The sequence below is a fragment of the Schistocerca cancellata genome, unplaced genomic scaffold (genome assembly GCF_023864275.1).
Source record: "Schistocerca cancellata isolate TAMUIC-IGC-003103 unplaced genomic scaffold, iqSchCanc2.1 HiC_scaffold_780, whole genome shotgun sequence".
NCBI classification, from domain to species: domain Eukaryota; kingdom Metazoa; phylum Arthropoda; class Insecta; order Orthoptera; family Acrididae; genus Schistocerca; species Schistocerca cancellata.
In genome coordinates this window covers 6,323,554-6,346,846 of record NW_026046791.1, presented here as the reverse complement: position 1 = coordinate 6,346,846, position 23,293 = coordinate 6,323,554, and the positions used below count along the sequence as shown (strand labels likewise).

General features: G+C 44.6%; 1 non-coding gene across 1 annotated transcript; it reads right to left on the bottom strand.

Moving 5' to 3' along the window:
* Nucleotides 1–19,015: 19,015 nt before the first annotated feature.
* Nucleotides 19,016–19,090, bottom strand: Trnas-cga (transfer RNA serine (anticodon CGA)). Its single transcript has one exon. It is a non-coding gene; the product is annotated as a tRNA-Ser (tRNA).
* Nucleotides 19,091–23,293: the final 4,203 nt, after the last annotated feature.

The following is a 23,293-nucleotide window of genomic DNA, read 5'->3' as shown; positions in this document are numbered from 1 at the left end:
ACCAAACAAGCAATAAAGACTCCTAATTCAGGCGATAGCAAGGAAAGGTGTTTGTATCATTCTCACGAACCGCATTTTCGCAATAAAGAACAGCGGTAATTGTTTATTTCCTATTGTACTTCGACGAAGTGTGAGTAATTCATGGTCACACCAAAAGTGGTTGTCAGTATTGTGTGTGACGTATTGTTACAGTCCTCGTGGAGTTACATCGTAGGCCGAGCTGCGTTAGCATAACGGTTAAGGCGTTGGATAAGTAAGCGAAGGGTGAAGAGTTCAAACCTTGTGCGGTGCTTGATACTGTCTTTATTTAAAAACAATATCGGAGTGTCTTACTTCACGAATTCTATTCGTTTGAAAGCAATTTTTTGAAATTTCTAGTGCTTTGTCTCTTCATTAACCCTTTCGCTGCTGCAGACACGTGCTCCCCGCATTCCGCGCTGTGCGCGATTTTGTCATCACTGCACTGCTCGCCTGTGCAGACACACGGTGTTCCCACTGCTTTGACATACTTATCATTCGATTTCACAAAAACTATTTGGCCCAAAAATTTGATTTTTACACGTCTTCTTGGCTGATACCTTCCCCCCATAAATGACTTAGTTTTGTTTCGATGTTCAACGCAGTTATTATGCAGCATTAAATGAAGTAAACCATTGCACGAAATTTTGAAGAGTTTGCAGAGGTAAAAGTCCATAGCGTATACTTTCCGTATGGTCGATTTTAGTTGCCACAATGTTGAGAATGAAATGTGGACAAGATACGTAAATTTCATATAAAATTTACTGTATAACAATATCTCATTTAATTTAAGTACCACATAGGTGTCGTATGTAATATTGAGAAATATTCCGTCTTTCGCGACTGTAATAAAAGTTTTATTTACACCGGGGGCGTTTGGCTTTATTTTAAAGCTCTATAGGGGTTGTCGTCCGCAGCGCCGTATGCTGCCTGTTTACATATCTCTGTATTTGAATACGCATGCCTGTACCAATTTCTTTGCCGCTTCAGTGAATAAAAGGTTAGTTGAAAAGTGGAATAGTAGCAGCCTCATAATATCTTCCTCGCCATCTTTAAAAGTTGCGCTAAAAATAATATACGAACATACAAGTGCTTTTTATGTTGAGAGAGAAGGAGACATTCACAATGGCAAAGAGAGGGCCAAGTAATAATTGGCGAATGTGTGAGTGAGTTAGGGCAACTGGGAATGGGTGGGTTGAGCAACTTACAACGATGGACTAGTGGTGTGAGTGAGTTACAGTTAGGGGAGCTTGTGGGAGTAGGCGGTGAGCTGCGTGTTAAAAAGAGGACGAATATGTTCACATGCCAAAGTTTTTTTGAAAGTCTTTAAAGGTGCTAGTGAAGGTAGAATGAGGCATCTGGTATCCAATTTTTCAGTCAGAGTGTTTCAGTAAACCGGAGCATATGATCGTTTTTGTGCTGGTGACTATATTAATTACACAGATATCGGTGTCAACTGCTAAAGAAGAAAACTACAATAGGATAGTCCAAGGAAATGAAAGATACGAAGATAGATAATAGGTGAAATAATCAGTTGAGCAAATTCATTCTTCGGCTCCACCGTTTTTAGTCTCATCCACGTAGCATAACTTGACTTCAGTACTAAAATGTCGCACAAATCCGCTTCCAAAGCATCTTCAAATACATCTCAAAATCACGGCATGCGGACATAGCAGAAGAATATAAGCAGACTATCTCAGTCCTCAACTAGGTGTCTTAATATCGAAGGTTTCTGTATAATACTCGTGACATAGGAATAGTCTCTCTAAGTTTCTCCAATACAGGACCTAATTCTTATTATAAATGCAAATTTCTTAACTGGTTGACTCATAGTAATAAATAAATTAAAGTTGCTCTCCAGTTGCGGTTACCATTATTAATTTCTTTGTACATAAACTATATGTTGCTGCTTATACTCGGTGTAATCTACAGATTACAATGTATCAGTTTTGCATCGTACATGATTCTAGCGACTTAAAATATCAATCCTTTGAAAGCTTAACTTAGGTTAATACCTCACATATACGGACATTCTGGTCTGAATGAGGGATTTAAAGAAAACCTTTACTACTTGGTAAAAAGGAGATTTGCCATAACTTAAAACTAAAACAGCAGGTGGCACTTTGGCACATCCCTTACTCAATTCAACGACTGCAGTCTTTTATTGCTCAAGAAACTTAAAACTACCTTAAAACTAAAGCAAATCTTATTTTCCAAATCCGTAGAGTACCTTCTTCAATCACTTCATATCTTTCAAGCTCCATCATTACTTTGTGTCCACCTCACACAAATGATTACGTCACCTGCAGAATACATGTACATGCTGTTGATTCACATACTTTCTAAACAGATCACACTCTTGTTTCAAGTTGCAGCTTAACATAATAAAAGATATTATTTTAATGATTTTCATGGTACTTCTTTAGGTCTACATGGTGGTAAAGTCCTTTTATTCGTCCACTAGCTGAATCTGCCAACACGTAACAACCAATATGTGGCTTCCTGACTATAACAAACGGTCCTTCGTATAAGTGTTGCCACTTACGACTTTTACGTAAGATGAGAGATGGTTTGAAGTGTGTTCTCAGAAGAACACGCTCGTCCAGGCGATACGACAGAACTTTATTGACATGCTTGTCAAATGCCTTTTTTCTTAAATTGGCATGAGTTGTGAGAGAGATCAGGGCTTGTCTTAACTTATTATCTAGGTTGACTTCTGGACCTTCTATCTTGGGGATGGGATCAGTCCATTCATTGCTTTCCCTTTGCCTGGAGATTAGTTCTGAAGGTGTGAAACCGGTAGAAGTGTGCTTTTAGTTTTCCACATGTTCATTAGGTTGAATTTCGCTCATAATTACTTTTGAAGTACCGGGCGGTACGCTCGGTACGAAGTTTGCTTCCGTATTCCACCTAAGTTGCGAGCTATTTGCCGGAATTTCAGTCGAGATGGTGTGTGTTGGCGGGTTTGCTCGGGCATAATAGATGCGAGAATTTTGAAGTTCATGATTTTGACTTCGATAGTTGGTAAAAGGTGGAGGACTATTCCTAAAGTTTGGAGCATACTGTTGTTTGTATTGCTTGGAAGGATCTGGAGGATTTCTCCCTTGAGAACAGTGCTGGAATCTAGGCTGGTTACCATACTGCTGTTGACTGTTGGTGTTAATCCAACGTCCTTTTCCATTGAAATTATTATTATTTTGGCGATCGTTATTGTAGTGATAGCGATCATTGTAATTAACTGGTGAATTACCGTATTGCTGTTGTGTTGTCTGGTATATGGGGTGGTACCTGTTGTGATCCTGGAATTTATGTTTCTGCTTCCCGTTACGGCGATAGTAGTTGTTATTACCGCACGGAACGTCGTGTCCTTTACTGTTGTTGGGTTGGTATGACATACCTGAGTCTGCGCCTACACCGTGCGGCTGTGTAGTGTGCGGGCCGAGATTACAATTACTCCGCGCACTAGCACGCACGTCTTCTTGAATCATGTCAAGGTTGTCAAGTACTGACAGAAAAGCCTCCGTGTCGTCGTCACTGACATTTACTAACTTCTCCCTGATTGATACCGGTAGCTTTGACTTAAGGATCATAATTACGTCCTTCGTGGAAATGGGCGTGTCCCAATATTGTATTTTTCGCAGGTATTTCTCGAAGTACCTACGGAGACCAGCACTTCTCGTATTAAACGGTTCAGCATTATATACCTCCTTTCTAAGGCGTTGTTGTATGCCTGAACTCCAGAATTTGTTCAGAAATTGCTTTTCGAAGTCAGCGTAATTATTACATCTGTCAATTACTTCTGTTCCCCAGACAGAACCCTCTCCTTGAATGTAACCTACTATAAAGCGCATACGTTGCTTGTCATCCCAGCTCTCAGGAAAAACACCATTAAATGACTTCAGAAAAACCATTGGGTGGATGTTGCGTTTCTCTGGCAGAAAAGGCTGGAATACGCGGTGCTTGAGAACGCTTTCTTCTTTCATGAGCTCGACAAGAGTTACTTGATCATTCTGGTTGCGTACTAACGGATTCTTACTGCTGTGTCCATGTACAAGTGGAGAGAATTCTACACGAGACACGGGATTATTATTGTATTCGTGTTCTGAAGAAAGCAAGTGTGAATGCTCACTTCTATTGTCATTAGGAAAATCATTGACTTGTCGTTTCAACTGCTCGATTTCCTCAGTGAGGTGTCGTTTCCACTCGGGAAGATCTCGGTGAAAAACTCTACGAATCTCTCCTAGTTCAGTGAGAATCGTATCTCCTGATGTACCTGGAGCAGCTAAAACTTCAACTGTGGCTGACTTAACGGCTTCTTTTAAGTCGTGTTGAACCTTGTTTTCTATGTACTGTTCCTAAGTCTCGACCCATTCTACAAATTCTTTTCCTATCGTGGAACGTACGTTGGCTGCAGCATCATTCACCCTCTTTTCAATGTTTATTTCGGATAGCGCCTGTGTCAGGTCATTGACCTGCCCTTGCAGAGTGACGACATTGTCTGCAAGCTTGTTTACTTTAGCTCCGACCTCAGCGGACTTTTTTTAAACTTCTGTTGTAACTGCCTGGCAACTTTCGATTTGTACTTTGATGTCTTTGTGCACGTTACCTACTGTGCTCTCACATGCATCTACCTTCTGCAGAATACCTTCTATCCTTTCATTAACTTTAGTACTTAATTCCGAGATATATTCCACCGTGACTGTCCTTATTCTTGCCTCTAAGTTGGCATCAATACTATCTAACCTATTTTTCATTGTACCAATCATGGTATTCAGGTCAAACCATTTTCGCTCTGTCTCCCGTTCCTTTTCCCTTTCTTTTTGTTCCTTTTCTTGTCTATCACGTTGTTCTTGTAATTTATAAGCTTCCCTTTCCAGTTTCTCCTGTTCTCTTTCTTGAAAAAAAATTCTCATCATTTCGACCATCAAATTTTCTCCCGCTTGCTGTGACGATGATTGCTGTGACGATACGTCACGCACACCATCATCGTCTGCCGTTCTCTCCATTCGCGAATCGGGTCTGCCTGTTCCCGTTCGCGAACGTAGTGGGTATGACTTGACAACTGTGTCATCACCGTCATCCAGACTGTTTGTCGGCTTTCCTTTGTCATCTGCCATGTTTATTTTCAAGTTTGTGACGTAACTGCTCAAAGAAATATTTCGCGGTACGCCGATCGTCAACTCTCAGATGCGCGCGCTGATAGTCAAACGTTACACCGCGGTAGGTGACAATTGCAGAGCTATACCGGGTAGAAGACAAGATGTCACCTAACTTCGAAAATAAGTGACAAACACCTACTAAACACTTAATCCAGCTATTATGGCATCCATCTTGTGTTCTTAACCGTAGCAACAATGAAGATGCTAATAATGCTAACAAATAAACTTTGCATGAAGAGATGATCAGAAACGAATTCTAACTACGTAAATAAGCAACTCTACAAGGAAATAACAGCGATAGGATAAAATGAAGCAGTAAGGAAAGAAATTCCGGAAATCAGTTTTTTTTTTATACAAGACGCGAGATTTTATGCGTAATGAAAACCGTACTTACATCAGTCGTTTTGCGCACTGCTGTTATTTTTCGAATTTTTTTTTTTTAATACTTCCTCGGTTTCGTTCAGTACTTCCTTTACGGCTTCCCGATGTCCACCGGATGATGTCATGAAACAATAACAGAACAGATTAAAATTTTTTATCAGGTCCCTGTTCGGGCGCCAGATCTAGTATGATGAAGAAAAATATTATTTTTCTTACGTTAAATATATTTCAAAATTTATCAATTTAAATCTGTATTTCATACTAGAATGTCGTGTTTCCAGTCTGGCACAGCTTTGCCACAGGAGACACGAAAGCGGTCGAAGACGTCCGTCTCCTGGTCGGCTCCTGATCGTTGTCAGAAGGAGGCTAGTTTCTGATTACGCAAATACTTCTATTATTTGGAAAAGAACAACCCGGATTTCTTTGCGTAATCAGTATAAATTTTATAATTACCTAAGTGACCTTTAACAATGAATAGTAAAAAAAAATTGTATTTGCAAATGAAATCATTAATAAATGGGGCAGCTATGAATTGTATAGAAGACAAGGAGCGGCCTTCTGTCTACGACCAGGATGCCGCAGTATTCTCTGCTGCAGTAAAGGCTGTTTGACATTTATAAAAATAATATGGTATGGAGGATAAAAAAGTATAGAGGAAAAGAACAGAATAAGAAGTCTGGTAAACACTAAATATATTCAAACAATTCTCACTAGCAAAATTTAGGGCTTATTTATAAACAATACAACTTACATAATTACTTTTCTAACAGTATGGTGCGATCAGATTTCAGCCCGTCCTGTGCTGTCTCCTTGGTTCACGTTTTTTTTTTTGTCACAAATTATAGTCAATACTTTTCTCCTTTCGTTGAAGGCAATTCTTGCACTGTTCAACACCTCCGATAACAATAACTTGCTGATTTACAGTTTCGAACATGAATTACCTCAATTTTATTAATTAATAATGTTGTCTGCACGCTAGCAAGACCGCTCACTTTTTTAACTTAAAGTCGACCTCCTTTACGTTTTCACATAACAGGCAGAAGCACATTAAAAATCTGAAGATCTACAAAAGTTGTTACCGTCATCTTTTATTTAGATCGAAGCGGAACGACAGTTCAGCTTCTGTTAAAATGTTTCTTTGACTGCGCAATCGATGTATTAGCGTCCGCGCTAGATGCGCATCTTTACAGTTATGTAAATTATGCAAAACAAATGTCTTTCAAAGGGTACTCAAAGCTTTCATAGGACGGAAATACCAATAATATTACAGGTGCAGGCAGACGTGTGGTGCGAGGAGAACTGGCCGAACACTGGGCACACCCGTGAGCACGGTTAAGTTAAAAGTCCCACGGAGTACCCTCCTCTGCTGTCCGTTCAAAGTTACTCATGTGCACGAGTTGGTTCCTGTTGGCCTGCTAACAAGAGAGAGCTTTACTTGAGACTTTCCTGCTCGCATGGAAGTGGACAGTGATGGCGTGGAAGATTTTGTGGACAGGCGGAGCCCTCTTCCATCTGACAGGATACGTCAAAACACAGAAATGTCGAATACGGGTGAGCCGTGAGTCGACTCGTGCTACCCCTTGTGTTCAGACTGCATCGGTTTTCCTTTCCTTCCCCTGACATGTTTGTTTGATATGATGTCTGTCATTAAGTGGCTGCTTGGTTGTCTTTTCCCTCTGCTATCGATATCTGCGTTTTTGCTTCCGGGAAACTGCTATGGAGGAAGTGAGATCTTTGACGGGTTGTAACCTCGTGTGGTGGCGCAGAAGTAGGGGGTTGCGCGCAGAGAGTGTGTTGGCCACGGGAGGGCAGTGTAGACACCAGCGCGGACCAGGCGTGGTCGGATGTACCGAGTCGCCACGCGATGTGTGTCGGGTGTGTGTAACGAGCGGGTCGAGTTGACGGAAGAGCTCCCCGTGTGTTGGTCGTATACATAATCGCCCCACGTGTAGTTGCTGTTCGTTTCGCCTCGGTGGGACGTAAACGAGCTTCTTTAAGTCCTCCGTTTCAACACTGGAGTTTAAAAAGGAGACGCCTAACACGGAGGAGCGGTCACTACCCGTCAACGTTGCAGAGAAGACGAGGACTTCGGTGACAGAGCGTGTTGTCGCGCGACCGTGGCGTGTCGGGTACGCTGGCGACGCGTGCGCGGTCGGATGTGTGGATCCTGGCCATCGGAGGTCGTGTCCTGCCTCTTCCAGCATAATTGCAAGTTAAGTTCGTGGAACGTTTAATCATGAAGTTATAAGTTGTGTAACCAGCGCCTCTTCTGCCTTGTGGCCTCCGACGGCCGGGTTTCCTGTCCCCGGCACCGGTGTAATTGAAGACAGTGATCTGTCCTCCTCCTCTCGTTACTGCCCGATGGGACGTGTAGTTTTGGCACTTTATGTGTTTCGCTGTTCTGTCGTGGGTTATGAGTAAATTCGTGCTTCTTGTTGGTCAATCGTGTGGTCGCTCATTCAGGACTGTGTGGCGTAATGTTTCCTTGCACGAGGTTAGCTCTAATTCTGTCGGCAAGTGAAGCCATCTTATTACAAGTTTTCGCTGGCTAAAAGTCGGTGCAGTGACCAGCCTGAGAGTGGCAATTGTGTTTACGGGCGAATTTAAATTGGTCAGCATTCTGCCCAGCCCGAGCATCCCTGAGTGGGTGATTTGTGACCGCCTTACACGAGTCCGTCACATCTGTTATGCTGTAATGATATTCCAGGACACTTTTGTTTAATTTTTTTTAAAATTCCTCCAAGTTTGAAAATTCCTTTTATTGCCATTAATCGTGTGTTTGCTGAGACCTGTTTAATTTTTTTAATGGCGGTGTTGGTAGCTTCACTACCTCACCGTACTTTATTAACAACGTTCTATATTTACTTTAGTAGCCTGTTTACTGATGTTCTTTAATATTTCTTTAAAATTGTTGTATTGCTATAAATTACTTTTATTTGCGTTAGCGGCGTGTGTTAAAAGGTAGTTTATTGCCGTACTGTTAGCTTCTGTGTTTTTTTTTTTTAAATTTATTGTTGTATTGCTATAAATTACTTGATTGCCGTTAGCGGCGTGTTTAAAAGGCTGTTTATTGCCGTACTGCTAGTTTCTGTAAGATACGAATAAAACATTTGTGAAAATCTCAACTAGACAGTAAACTACTACACATTTGGCCCCGTTTCCGAACTTTTGGTGTGGCTTGTAGTAACCGTAACCACTTTGTGTGTCAACGGGCAACGAAAAATCCACACGCAAATCAAGCAGTAGCACTTCATCCTGAAAATGTCACTGTGTGGTGCTGGTTTACGGCATCATTTATCACGGGGCCATATTAGTCGAAGAGACAGGTGCTACCGGTCCTGTTGCCTGTACCGTCACTGGTAAGCGCTAAGAGTGTCTTTCGCGCAACCACGTCATTGCAGCTCTCCAACAGCGTGCATGTGTGGATGGAATCATTTTTATACAAGATGCCGCACCTCAGCACATTGCAAACCCAGTGAAGCAGCTGCTGTAGCGCCATTTAGGAAATGCTAGAATTACCAGCCGCCATTTCCTTACAGCCTGGCCGTCCCGATCACCTGATCTTAACCTGTGTGACTTCTGTCTGAAAGACGTCGTGTTCAGTGTTCCGATTGGAAACTTAGATGGACTGAAGGCACGCATTGCGGAACACATTGTGAACGTGGTCCCGGAAAGACTTCGATCAATTGTGGAACATGCTGTTTCTCGATCTGATTTTGATTGATGGTTTTTATGCGGTTTTTGGCCACAGGATACTTAAAAACCGATGTGAGTGATGTTTTTTATGCGGTTTTTGGCCACAAGGCAATTAAAAACCGATATTTCCCATCCGATGTGAAATGACCTTGCAGTGGTGGATGGCCTAACAGTGTCACACCTGTACACCCATGCACACTGAGTGGTAGAGTTTTTTTGACGTCAAACGTAGAGATTCGGCATTAGGTATGATTCATTTGTCATTTGCAGTCGACCACTATTAAATTTTCATCCTTACAGCGCCATCTGTTGCTACATTTTGTAACTATTCCTCTGCCATACGTTTTCCCGATTCTCCGATTATATTCCGTTGCTATTTGACATCATTCTGACTAGTGGTGTTATTTCTACAGCGATTTGAAAGTTTAATTACAATCACTCTGTACATTTGGTGTAAGGAGGACGAAGGTAACATAAGGCCTTGTACAGAGGCGTACAGGCACTTCGTTTCCCCTCAATCTGTTTGCAGGTGGAACAAGAAAAAAAAAAAATCACTAGTGCTGCTTCAAAGTAATATCCGGCAGACACCATATGGTGGCTTACGGCTTATGTATGTAGGTGTTCTGCCGGCGCCCTACAGTGACGAGGAAGGTATCTCGGTCCACGGTCTACTAGTCGAGCAGTCTACAGGCTTCTACGTGACCCACCCTGGTGACTTGCACACTGTCAGCTGCAGTGTGGAGAAGTGGGGCCACTCGGTGGCCTCCAGCACGACCCCAGCACACCCCCTCGTCTGCCACTGGAAGGGCGAGTAGTCTCCCAGCTTGCCATCTCTTCTCCTTCCGCTGTTGCTGGGTGGCGCTGCCGTCTGGAGGCCGGCGCGCCAGGCGCGTCCCTCCTACCAGGCGCAGAGGTACGAGACCGGAGTCTGCCTGTGGACGGTGCTGGCCGCCAGTGTGGGGACCTGAGAGCGCGTCTCCAGCACCATCTGCCTCCTGTAAAGGCTGACGCCGAATGCCAGCACACGCTAACAGTGGTATCTGTTTGGAAACCGTAAACACGCCCAGTGTTGTGCCTACGTTGAAACGTCCCCTTAGAACAATTATACGCGACTGTGCTGATAAACCTCTTACACTATTTGCTTTTCAAACGGCTGAGCAAAACTGAACGTACTCAAACATTCACTAAAGTGACACACAATATTTTTAGCGCAACGCAATCTGACTATCAAAGATCCCTGCAAAAGAATGGCCCTGAGTAACATTAAACTATACCTTTCACAAATAACTTACCTCACAAAAATCTTCATTACTCGAACTACTGCAATACAGCGAGCGCCACTATTGCCAGCTAAATAAAAGATTCAAACTACAGAAGGCACTAACTACTGATAGGGATAGTTAGCAAATGAAAGATTTTAATAGAGAACAAACTCTGTATTTACCTTAATAATCGTAATATATATAGTAGTTCAATTTCAAAACTTCCGCCATCTCTCTCCCCACATCCACCACTGCTGGCGGCTCACCTCCAACTGCGCAACGCTACGCGCTGTTCACATCAAGCTGCCGCTGCCCAACACTACAATGGGAGACAACAATGCAAACTAGCCACAGGCTGCACACAGCACAGCCATACAGAGCGCTACGTGGCATTACCCGTATAAAAATCTAAACAGCCTACTTACAACGTACTACGATTTGTGGACAGCATTGGTTTTCTGTTATCGTTTGAAGAAAAACTGCTGCGGAGTCGCATCGAATGCTTGTCGAACCTTCCGGCGAACGTGCTCTTGGGAAAACAGTGTTAGGATAGGTTCGAAACATTCAAGAGGATTTTGACGTGAGGAATGACGAGCGTGGAAAACCACCGAAAAAGTTCGAAGACAACGAATTGCAGGGCTTAATGGATGAACGTGGTACTCAAACGCAACAGGAACTCGCGGAACAATTGAATGTGAAGCCGAAAGCCGTTTCTCTTCGGCTGAAAGCTTGGGAAAGGTGCAAAAAGTGGGCAGATGGATTCCGCAGGAACTGAACGAAAGACAGCATGCAAGTCGAAAAACCACTAGTGATATGCTGCTCGCCAGATATAAAAGACACTCGTTTATCTATCGAGTAGTGACAGGTGATGAAAATGGACGAATTTTGAGAATCGCAATTGTCAAAAATCGTGGGTGAATTCAGGTAAGCCATGGACATCCATTGGAAGACCAAATCGCTTTCGAAAGAAGACAATGCTCTATGCTCGGTGGGATCAGAAGGTTGTCATCTATTATGGGCTGCTAAGACCTGGTGAAACCGTTAACACTGTTCGCTACCGACAGCAAATGATCGATTTAAATCGAGCATTGCGTGAAAAACGACCGGGATACGGAAAAAGGCAACACAAAGTCGTAGTGCTGCATGATAACGCCCCATCACACACAGCAGAACGGGTGAGGGAAACCAAAAAATGATTCAAATGGCTCTGAGTACTATGGGACTTAACATCTGTGGTCATCAGTGCCCTAGAAGAACTACTTAAACCTAACTAACCTAAGGACATCACACACATCCATGCCTTAGGCAGCATTCGAACCTGCGACCGTAGCGGTCACGCGGTTCGAGACTGAAGCGGCTAGAACGATCGAGGCATTCACTTGGGAAATACTACGGGATGCGGCTTATTCTCTGGACTTCGCTCCGTCCGGTTATCACCTGTTTGCATCACTGGGATGTGCTGTCACTGAACAACGCTTCAATTCGTATGAAAATGTATGACAATGGCTCGCTGGCTAGTTCCCTTCAAAAGAAAAACTGTTTTTTTGGGGTGGCATTCATAGCCTGCCAGGGAGGTGTAAGAAATGTATAAACAGCAATGGAGCTTATTTTGAATAAAGTATTGTTTGTCAGTTTCAACCAACAGGCGTGTAATCATTGCAACCAACCTACACGCGGTAGTGCGACTGGGCAGAGCGGCTGGCGCGCGCCGCACGAGCCGCCATCTTGCCACCTCGCCAGCCTCGGCGGCCCCCGCTGCGACAGTGCTGACGTCGGCGCATTCCTGAGCGGCCGTCCCCTCGTCCCCTCCGACAGCGTGGAAAGTCGTAGCATCGTCTGTGTGCTGTTCTGCAATAAATGTTCAGCTCTTTAATATTGTTTCACAAGCGCCCGTGGAGTGTCGGAGAGGCAGCTGTACCCGAGCCATTATTCACCCACACCCAGGGTGAGGTGGCAGTCCAACAGCATCCTGGTGTCGTCTCCCTGCAGTCACCGTAACTTGTAACGCCTCACCCTCAATCGTTACTAGATAACATTTACTCACTTCCAGCAAGCTGCTGCACGCTGTAGTTGCGCGGTGTGAGGTGTCTTGCCACGGTTCGCGTGGCTCCCCACATTGGAGGTTCGACTCCTTCCTTGAGCATAGGTGTGTGTGTGTGTGTGTGTGTGTGTGTGTGTGTGTGTGTGTGTGTGTTATCCTTACCATAAGTTAGTTTCAGTTACATTAAGTAGTGTATAAGCCTAGGGACCAATGATCTCAACAGTTTGGTCCCAGAGGAATTTCCAAATTTGCAGCATGCTGGATGGCAGTGGGAGGCAGGTTACTGTGATCCACTGAAAGAAAAAAAGTGTAAATGTTGTACAGAAGCTTGTTTTTACACTGACAAAAGGAAATCGCGTCATCAAGAATGAATTGTGCAGCATAAACGAAACAGTATACATGGCTTTCCTTATCTGAAAGATGATGTCTATTCACCTTACATGCCAGTCGCATAAAAGTGGCACTAGGCTTGCTTTAAATACGTGCTGTAACGATCACGAGCGTAAGTTGCCTTCGAGATTGGACGTGGTGAATTCAGGTTAGTCGACTTTAAGGCGACAAAGACGCCATTATCAACACTCGACTGAGTTTTTACGAGGTCATATAATACGGCTGTTCCTTCTGTGATACTGCAGAAAGTCTTGGCAGGCATGTAGTCACTGTACGTGATCACGGGCAGTGGTGGTCGAGAGAATGTGCGGTCGCAAGATGACTGGACTCCAGACGGCCACGTGGGCAGCCCAGAGATCGGAGTACGCCTTTGGCGCATCGCAGTACATCTGCAGCGGCAATGTGCGCTGCAGTTGGCAGCACAGTGACACGAGCAACTGCCACAACTCGGCGGTTCTGGACCAGCAGTCCTGTCACGTGCATTCCAGTCACCCCCAACCACCCCGGACCCACGCTCGGTGTTACGGTGTGCGATGCGACTTCGCACGACAGGGAGGGCACTGCGGCGGCTATCTCACGGATCCTGACCGCAAATCTGTACGCCAGTGTGACGATTCGACCCGTTGTGCTGCCATTCGTGAAAAACATTCCGGGGCGAGTTTTCCAACAGGATAACGCTCAACGACATACTGCTGTTGTAATTCAACATGCTCTACATAATGTCGACATGCTGCCTTGGCGTACTCGAGCGCGACATCACTGGGAGACTACTCCAGCCTCATCCACAACCAGCATTAAACGCCCCTCTATTGAGCGACCGAGCACAACAGGACTGGAACTCCGTCACACAAACTACTGACATCCGGCACCTGTACAACACAACGCATGCACGCCTGCACGCTTGCATCCAACGTACCAGCTGCTACACCAGCATTACACATTTGCAATGGCTTACTTCGCGCTGACATAAACTTGTGATCATTCAAAGTTAATCTCTTAATACCTAGACAAATGTGTTCTCGAAATTTCGTTATGCTACATTAATTATTTTCCAGTGTTGCGATTTTTTTCCGTGAGTGTGTTTAAGTGGCGAATAAGGTCCGAAACTGGTGCCACTTAAATACAAACAAACTTCTGTCCAGCTTCGGCGGTTTCGTAATTTCACTGTATTACAATGTGTTCGTGACGATGGGCGAACTGCTATCGAGTGCCGCGTGGGTGTTTAAGTACTTGAGATGCCACAGTGAAGAGCTGGAGCTCCGAGAGATTGAAGAGCGCAGGCTGTGAGATGGAACTGATAGCCGAGGATTTGCGTCACAGGTGTGTTCTTATCGGCGCCCTGAGAGCTGTGTGTAGCTGTTATCTAACACGCATCACACGGGGCCTCGGGACAGCCCTGTGCCTTCGTTAACTTCACACGCTCGCCACCAAGTGACTACATTTGTCACCTCAAACCTTCTATACCCTACATTTTTTTTTTGGGGGGGGGGGGGGGGGATGGGGTCACCAGTCTTCTGGCTGGTTTGATACGGCACGCTACGTATTCCTCTCCTGTGCCAACTTATTCATCTCAGGGCAGCACTTGCAACCTACGCCCTCAATTATTGGCTGGCAGTAGTCCAGTTTGTGTCTTTCCCTATAGCTCCCTCTACAACCGTGGAAGTCATTCCCTCGTGTCTTAACGCTTGTCCTATCATCCATTCTCCTTGTCAATGTTTCCCACATATTCCTTTGCTATTCCATTCTGCGCAGAACCTCCTCATTCCTAACCTTATCAGTCCACCTAATTTTCAACATTCGTCAGTGGCACCACATCTCAGATGCTTCGATTCTCTTTGGTTCCGGATTTTCCACAGTCCATCTTTCACTGCCATACAATGCCGTGGTTCAGAGGTACGTTGTCAGAAATTTCTTCCTCAATCTAAGGCCTTTGATACTAGTAGACTTCTCTTGGCCAGGAATGCCCTTTTTCCCGTTGCTAGTCTCCATTGGATGTCCACCTTGCTCCGTCCGTCATTGGTCATTTTACTGCCTAGGTAACAGAATTCCTTAACTTCATTTACTTCGTGACCATCAACCCCGGTCTTAAGTCTCTCGTTGTTCTCATTTCTGCTAGTTCTCATTACTTTCGTATGTGTTGGTTTTACTCTTTATTTATTAGACTGTTCATTCCTTTCAGCAGATCATGTAATTCTTCTTCACTTTCACTCAGGATAGCAACGCTATCAACGAATCACATCATTGACATCCTTTCACCTTGAATTGTAATTCTACTCCTGAACCTTTCTTTTATTTCCACCATTGCTTCTTTGATGTACAGATTGAACAGTAGGGGGGAAAGGCTACACCCTTTTTAATCCGAGAGCTTCGTTCTTGGTCGTCCACTCTTGGCCCTGGTACATATTGTATATCATCCGTCTCTCCCGACAGCTTATCCTTATTTTTCACTGAACTTGAACACTTGCACCACTTTACATTGTCGAACGCTTTTTCCAGGTCGACAAATCCTATGAACGTGTCTCGATTTTTCTTTATTCACTGTCAATCGCAACGTCAGATTTGCCTCTCTGGTGCCTTTACCTTTCCTGAACCCAAATTGATCGTCATCTAACACATCCGCATTTTATTTTCCATTCTTCTGTATATGATTTTGCCAGCAACTTCGATGATTGAGCTGTTAAGCTGATTGTGCGATAATTCTCGCACTTAGCATCTCTTGCAGTCTTCCGAATTGTGTGGATCGTATTTTTCCGAGTCAGACGGTATCTCGCCACACTCAGACATTCTACACACCAACGTCAATGGTCGTTTTACCACTTCTCCCAATAATTTTAGGAATTCTGATGGAATGTTGCCTATCCCTTCTGCCTTATTCGATCTTAAGTCCTCTAAAGCTCTCTTAAATTCTAATTGCGACACTGGATCCATGTCTCTTCTAAATCGACTCCTGTTTCTTGTCCTATCACATAAGACAAATCTTCCCCCTCGTAGAGGCCTTCAGTGTACTGTTTCCACCTATCCGCTCTCTCCTCTTCATTCAGCACTGGAATTCCCGTTGCACTCTTGTTTCAACTTCACCGAAGGTTATTTTGACTTACCTGTATGCTGAGTCAGTCCTTTCGACAATCATATCTTTTTTCAAGCATCCATTTCTTGTTAGCTTCCTATTTATTTCATTCCTCGGCGACTTGTATTTATGTATACCCGAATTTCCCTGTATACCAATTTTCCATTTGTTTCACATGTCAGCTTGCTGCCATCCAGTGTATTAGTGTGATGCAGAAATTGTAAGCTCACATAAAAGTTTTTATTTGACACGCGACACACACGAGAAATTCCTCAGTAATTAAATTGCTTGAAACGAAAAAAGTAAGCAGTAAAATAACGCCTAGGTTTGAGATAGTTGACACTAGAGACGGGCCATCACGATGGATTGGGGGGGGGGGGGGTTGAAGACAGGGGAAGAAAGTTTTGAAGCCGTGTTGTAAGTCCGCCATATCTTCAGAAAACTCACGTATCACCTCATACACGTATTGTCCCAGTCAACAAGAGCAAAAAAATTCGAATAGGAGGAAGAAATTGGTGTAGTGGAATATTTTTGGACAGTGATAGATGGCAGCGCCAGAAAACACATATTAAAGACACTGACCTAGGGGTTCGAGGAGCTTCTTTACGTTTTTCTTGAATATTTCGAAAACCACGGCTTGTAGCGAACTAACTACATTAAATTTCCAGAATGAGATTTTCACTCTGCAGCGGAGTGTGCGCTGATATGAAACTTCCTGGCAGATTACAACTGTGTGCCGGACTGTGACTCGAACTCGGGACATTTGCGTTTCGCGGGCAAGTGCTCTACCACTTACATTACATTTGCTACAAAAAGGACGACTTCAGTTTTTCTTTAGACTAATAGTTCCCGTGCTGCAGTGAATGCAAAAGTAGAACATCAGTAATAATAGTGTTTGAATGGTATAAAATTCGTTTTTATTATTAAATGGAATAGGTTAAGTACAAATATTAAATATCTGTACCACGTCTACGCGCAGAGGAGTCTTATTAACTGACAAACGTGTAAACTCCCCACTATATTTGTACAAATCCGTACTTTAGAGCAACTTTACCCCCCACTCTATACAAATCTACGTTTATCATAACTTACGTACCCACACATTTCTGGCACTCTCCTATCTCGAAACGAGTCACATTTCTCAAATCTGTCTGCTACAGTAAAATTCCAGCCTCGTTTTAGGTAGTACCTATGCATACTGAACAGCCATCTCAGACTCTGCACTACCCCCTTCCAGCTTTGGGGATGTGATCGTTCCTGTGTAAGTCGGAATTATCCATCTTAAAGACTGATGCTAACCTTTGACTAAACAGAACCTAATTCGAACATAACTGTAACTGGTCTGAATACAGCTTGTCTTTATGTTAAAAGCGCAACTGAGGTAAAATACACACATCAGAAAAAGTTTTCATCACCTATTGTTCCAAGAGTTCCGGAATCTGTACAGAAAATTGCAATAGAGATCAACATAAACATCATTTCCGCCATTTTTATTGCTCATGAAAACCACACATTGCATGTTGTACCACCATACAGCGAGACCTTCAGAGGTTGTGGTCCAGATTGCTGTACACACCGGTACCTCCAATGCCCATTAGCACGTCCTCTTACATTGATGCATGCCTGTATTCGTCGCGCCATACTATGCACAAGTTCATCAAGGCACTGTTAGTCCAGATTGACCCACTCCTGAACGGCGATTCGCCGTAGATCCCTCAGAGTGGTCGGTGGGTCACGTTGTCCAGGCAATCTATCCCAGGCATGTTCGATTGGGTTCGTGTCTGGTGAACATGCTGGCCACCAGTCGAGCTATGTCGTTATTCCGAAGGAAGTCATTCACAACATGTGGACGATGGGGGTGCGAACTGTCGTCCATGAACACGAATGCCTCACAAATATGCTGCCGATACGGTTGCACTGTCGGTCGAATGATGGCATTCACATATCGTACAGCCGTTACGGCGCCTTCCATGGCCACCCGCGGCGTACATCGGCTCCACATAATGCCACCCCAAAACAGCAGGGAACCTCTACCTTGCTGCACTCTCTGGACAGTGTGTCTGACGCGTTCAGCCCGACCGGGTTGCCTCCAAACACTTCTCCAGCGACTGTCTGGCTGAAGGTGCACGTGACACTCATCGGTGAAGAGAACGTGACGGCAATCCTGAGCGGACCACTCGGCATGTTGTCGGGCCCATCCGTACCGCGCTGGTTGCAAAGATGGACCTCGCCACGAACGTCGGGAGTGGAGTTGCCCATCACGCGGCCTATTGGCCACAGTTTGAGTCGTAAAACGACGTCCTATGGCTGCACGAAAAGCATTGAAATGCGCCGATAAACCCACAGGATAGGAGAGGTAGTTGGAATTGTGGAAAGAGGCCGAAATGAGAGGCTGTCAGTTACGTTCGAACACATATAACTTTATTTTTTTGACCAAATATTACAGTACAAATTCTTGAACTTAGTTATCGGCTGAGCACGACACACTATCTTATGCCTTAAGGGCACAACCACTTTAGTTAATTAAAAAAAACCGCTGAAAGCCATTAACTCAAAATTCAGACGCCAAAAAGAATATTTAGTGGGCAGTTCTATAAATTGGCTGAAGGCCCAAAAATCTAACACTTGAAAAGCAACAACCTTAATTTAAGGACGGCTGAAGGCCGACGATTTAATGACTCAAGGTAAAATTAAATAAAAAACACAAGGCAGAAGGCCTTATCTTCAATTAGGCAGAAGGCCCCAAACAGTCTGATACTCGAAAGACAAAGATCCTTAATTTATAAACGGCTGAAGGCCCATGACTTAAAACATATCTAAAATAATTTTTATCAGAAAGAAAGCCCAAGGCTTTATCTTTAGACAATATATTAACCAGCCTGAAGGTCCAAATAATTTAACTCCTGACAAGCAAGAAACTTTTAATTATAAAATGGCTGAAGGCGCATAACTTAAAACATAACTAAAATAATTTTGCAACTTCCTGGCAGATTAAAACTGTCTGCCCGACCGAGACTCGAACTCGGGACCTTTGCCTTTCGCGGGCAAGTGCTCTACCAACTGAGCTACCGAAGCACGACTCACGCCCGGTACTCACAGCTTTACTTCTGCCAGTACCTCGTCTCCTACCTTCCAAACTTTCTAAAATAATTTTATTAGGCAGAAGTCCCAGGACTTTATATTTAAACAATATTTTAATCAGGCTGAAGGCCCAACCAATCTAACACTTGAAAAGCAAGGAACTTTAATTGTAAAGCTGCTGAAAGCCCATGACTTAAAACACCACTAAAAACAATTCAACTTTAATTTAAAACCATCGGCTATGAGCCATACAAATACACAAAACAGCAAATAAGAAAAGGCAGTGCAGCTGACGGCGCTCAGAAGTTTCGGGGGTCGGCCAGCACTTGAAATACTAACTTTCACTCAGGTGAGACAGGCAGTCGGACCAACCATTCTCGATCCGACGACAACCCAACCAACAGACCGTCAACGGACCCACCGACAAGGTAACTTGCGCTCCACTCGACCAGCACACAACCGGGAGTTGAACGCAAACGTAAAAGGCGTGGACGCCCATAACCAAGCACATTAGCCGGCCGGAGTGGCCGAGCGGTTAAAGGCGCTACAGTCTGGAACCGCACGACCGCTACCGTCGCAAGTTCGAATCCTGCCTCGAGCATGGATGTGTGTGATGTCATTAGGTCAGTTAGGTTTAAGTAGTTCTAAGTTCTAGGGGACTTATGACCACAGCAGTTGAGTCCCATAGTGCTCAGAGCCGTTTAGCCAAGCACATTAAGCTGTCGAACCGCACACCGTGCTGGACAGCGACAACACGGTGGGGAAAGGACACTGCCTAAATTTACGTCAACAGCCAGGGCAGGTAACCGGAACGTTAACGGCCACAAGGCAGAAAATTCCGCTGGTGCACTTCAATTGCAAATAATCGAATATAGTTAGACTCCACCGGACGGTGGCTAAACCTTCGCCAACTCGAACACACACGTTGTTACTCGCGGGAATGTCCCAAGAGCCAACAACAAGAACCAAATGGCACACTGTGAACACTGTTGACTTGCTGGTAAATTAAATCCAAACTCAACTTTCGTGTTCAGGGTCGGTGAGCCACGGACCTCGTGGCAATGGGAACAGCCGCACACACTCCGACACTGGGTAGAGACCGCCAGTGGGCCCGGCCAAGCTTCCCTCCCCCCCTCCCCGCAGAGATTTCCTCGCTGCTCCACGCCAACTGACCAACATAACAGGGACGAATCACGAGTCGGCACCCACAGCCAACCCACAAGCGATCGCCGGCCAAATACACGTCGTCCGGCAAGACGACTGACGACCGACCAAAGTAGTCCCCACTCCGATCACGTGTGTCAGCAAGCGTGGGGCGAGTCGTGGCGGTCCGGACCTCACTGCTGCCGCGCCCCGACTGAACTTGTGCCGTGTGCCAACTCAGACACTGCCAGGTCCAAACTAACTGCTGGCACATTCCAACTCACTGGTCGACACACGAAGACCAGTAAGTAACAGCAGGCAGGGCATATAAGCGCTGCTGCTGTCACTCACGGGCAGCCAAAGCAGCAATGCAGTGACACAAGTAATTGAAACTAACATAACGAGGTGGCAGTATGGCAAAAACAGGATATTAAATAAGAGATGGCATGAACACGAGCCACACACGGCTCAAGCATAATCCAACATGGTTGCGTTGCTGTCAGAGTTCCTCCGAGCCATAATCCATAGGTAGTAGTAGCCATTGGGCTGCCTGGGCCAGGCATGTCATCGACAGTTCCTGTAACTCCCCCACTTCCGAACAACATCGCTTTGGTTCACTCCGAGACGCCTGGACACTTCCCTTGTTGAGAGCTCTTTCTGGCACAAAGTAACAACGCGGACGCGATCGAACCTCTGTATTGACCATCTAGGCAACACGAGCCGTGTACCTCCTGCCTGGTGGAATGACTGGAACTGATCGGCTGTCGGACCCCCTCCATCTAATAGGCTCTCCTCATACATGGTTGTGTACATCTTTGGGTGGGTTTAGTGACATGTCTGAACAACCAAATATACAGTATCCACAGTCGACGTCTGTCTTCAGGAGTTCTGGGATCCGTGGTGATGCAAAACTTCTTTTTATGTGTGTATGTGTGTGTATATGAAGTAGCATGTAGCTATGGAGGTTCATGGTTAATATTCATAAATGTAATAGGTTAAAATTATGTAAAAGGTCTACGGTGTGTAGAGTTTGCTTGCGTCCTTACGGTCCATGTGATCGAGGACTCGGTGGACTGGCAGCAACACGGTAGCGGCTACACGTGCTGACCCGACAAGCGTGCCACGTCAGAGGACGACGTCGTTTGGCCAGCAGATTAGACACAGAATAAATTATGACGTTCTTCATATTTTAAACATAGCTGCGCAACAGCAACGGTTCCACGTAATAAGACTAAAACCAGCCGACCAGTTGCAATGGATAAAGTAATCTTTACCTAGGTTTCGACAGATTTAAATCTGTCTTCTTCAGAAGGCGGCAGTATTACATTAATATGGAATGATGTCGCTTGTGAGCTCTGCAACATCCATGTACTAATTTTTAATGACAAACCCTATTTTCAGGGCTATATTTTAATTTGGACTAATGGATCTATGCAGATATTTGTAAAAACGACGATGATACATCATTCCATATTAATGTAATACTGCCGCCTTCTGAAGAAGACAGATTTAAATCTGTCGAAACCTAGGTAAAGATTACTTTATCCATTGCAACTGGTCGGCTGTTTTTAGTCTTATTACGTTCTTAATACTAAACAGAACCTGTTACTATTGTAATTTTGTTCAGTTCATGTCTGCATTCCACTGAACTCACCCGTTGGATGGAAATGTATATCATACTATCTGCACTCTGAAGAATTGTCAATAAAGCAACAGAGAAGGTAATTATTGTGAAAAGAACAAGCCTGCTGCTATAGATTTTTTATTTTGTACGAGTGAGAACTTGAAGCTGGTTTTCAAAACTGAATCTAGATCCTAATCGGCTAAAAAGGAGAGGTGAAGTGTCAAATAATATGCAACCAAGAAACATTCGACAATCACATGAGTACTTAGGTTTTCTTTGCTTAAAGATATTATTAGTTTGTTCTCATGATTTTGTTTTTGGAAGACATTGGGAATAGGTAAAGTTAATCTAAAAGTTCTTGACAGTTTTTTAAAGCTTGTGGCACATTAATAGTGTAAAGTGAAATATTTTGATGCTTACGTTACGAGAATCAGACATATCTTTAACGTTACTATGCGCTTGACTGTTTAGTACACCACTGGCCATTAAAATTGCTTCACAAAGAAGAAACGCAGATGATACTACAACTGACATGTGATTACATTTTCACGCAATTTGGGTGCATAGATCCTGAGAAATCAGTACCCAGAACAACCACCTCTGGCCGTAATAACGGCCTCGATACGCCTGGGCATTGAGTCAAACAGAGCTTGGATGGCGTGTACAGGTACAGCTGCCCATGCAGCTTCAACTCGATACCACAGTTCATCAAGAGTAGTGACTGGCGTATTGTGATGAGCCAGTTGCTCGGCCACCATTGACCGGACGTTTCCAATTGGTGAGAGATCTGGAGAATGTGCTGTCCAGGGCAGCAGTCGAACATTTTCTGTATCCAGAAGGACCCGTACAGGACCTGCAACATGCGGTCGTGCATTATCCTGCTGAAATGTAGGGTTTCGCAGGGATCGAATGAAGGGTAGAACCACTGGTCGTAACACATCTGGACTGTTACGTCCACTGTTCAAAGCGCCGTCAATGCGAACAAGAGGTGACCGAGACGTGTAACTAATGGCACCCCATACCATCACGCCGGGTGATACGTCAGTATGGCGATGACGAATACACGCTTCCAATGTGCGTTCACCGCGATGTCGCCAAACACGGATGCGACCATCGTGATGCTGTAAACAGAACTTGGATTCATCCGAAAAAATGACGTTTTGCGATTCGTGCACCCAGGTTCGACGTCGAGTACACCATCGCAGGCGCTCCTGTCTGTGATACAGCGTCAAGGGTAGCCGCAGCCACGGTCTCCGAGCTGATAGTCCATGCTGCTGCAAACGTCGTCGAACTGTTCGTGCAGATGGTTGTTGTCTTCCAAACGTCCCCATCTCTTGGCTGAGGGATCGAGACGTGGCTGCACGATCCGTTACAGCCGTGCGGATAAGACGCCTGTCATCTCGACTGCTAGTGATACGAGGCCGTTGGGAT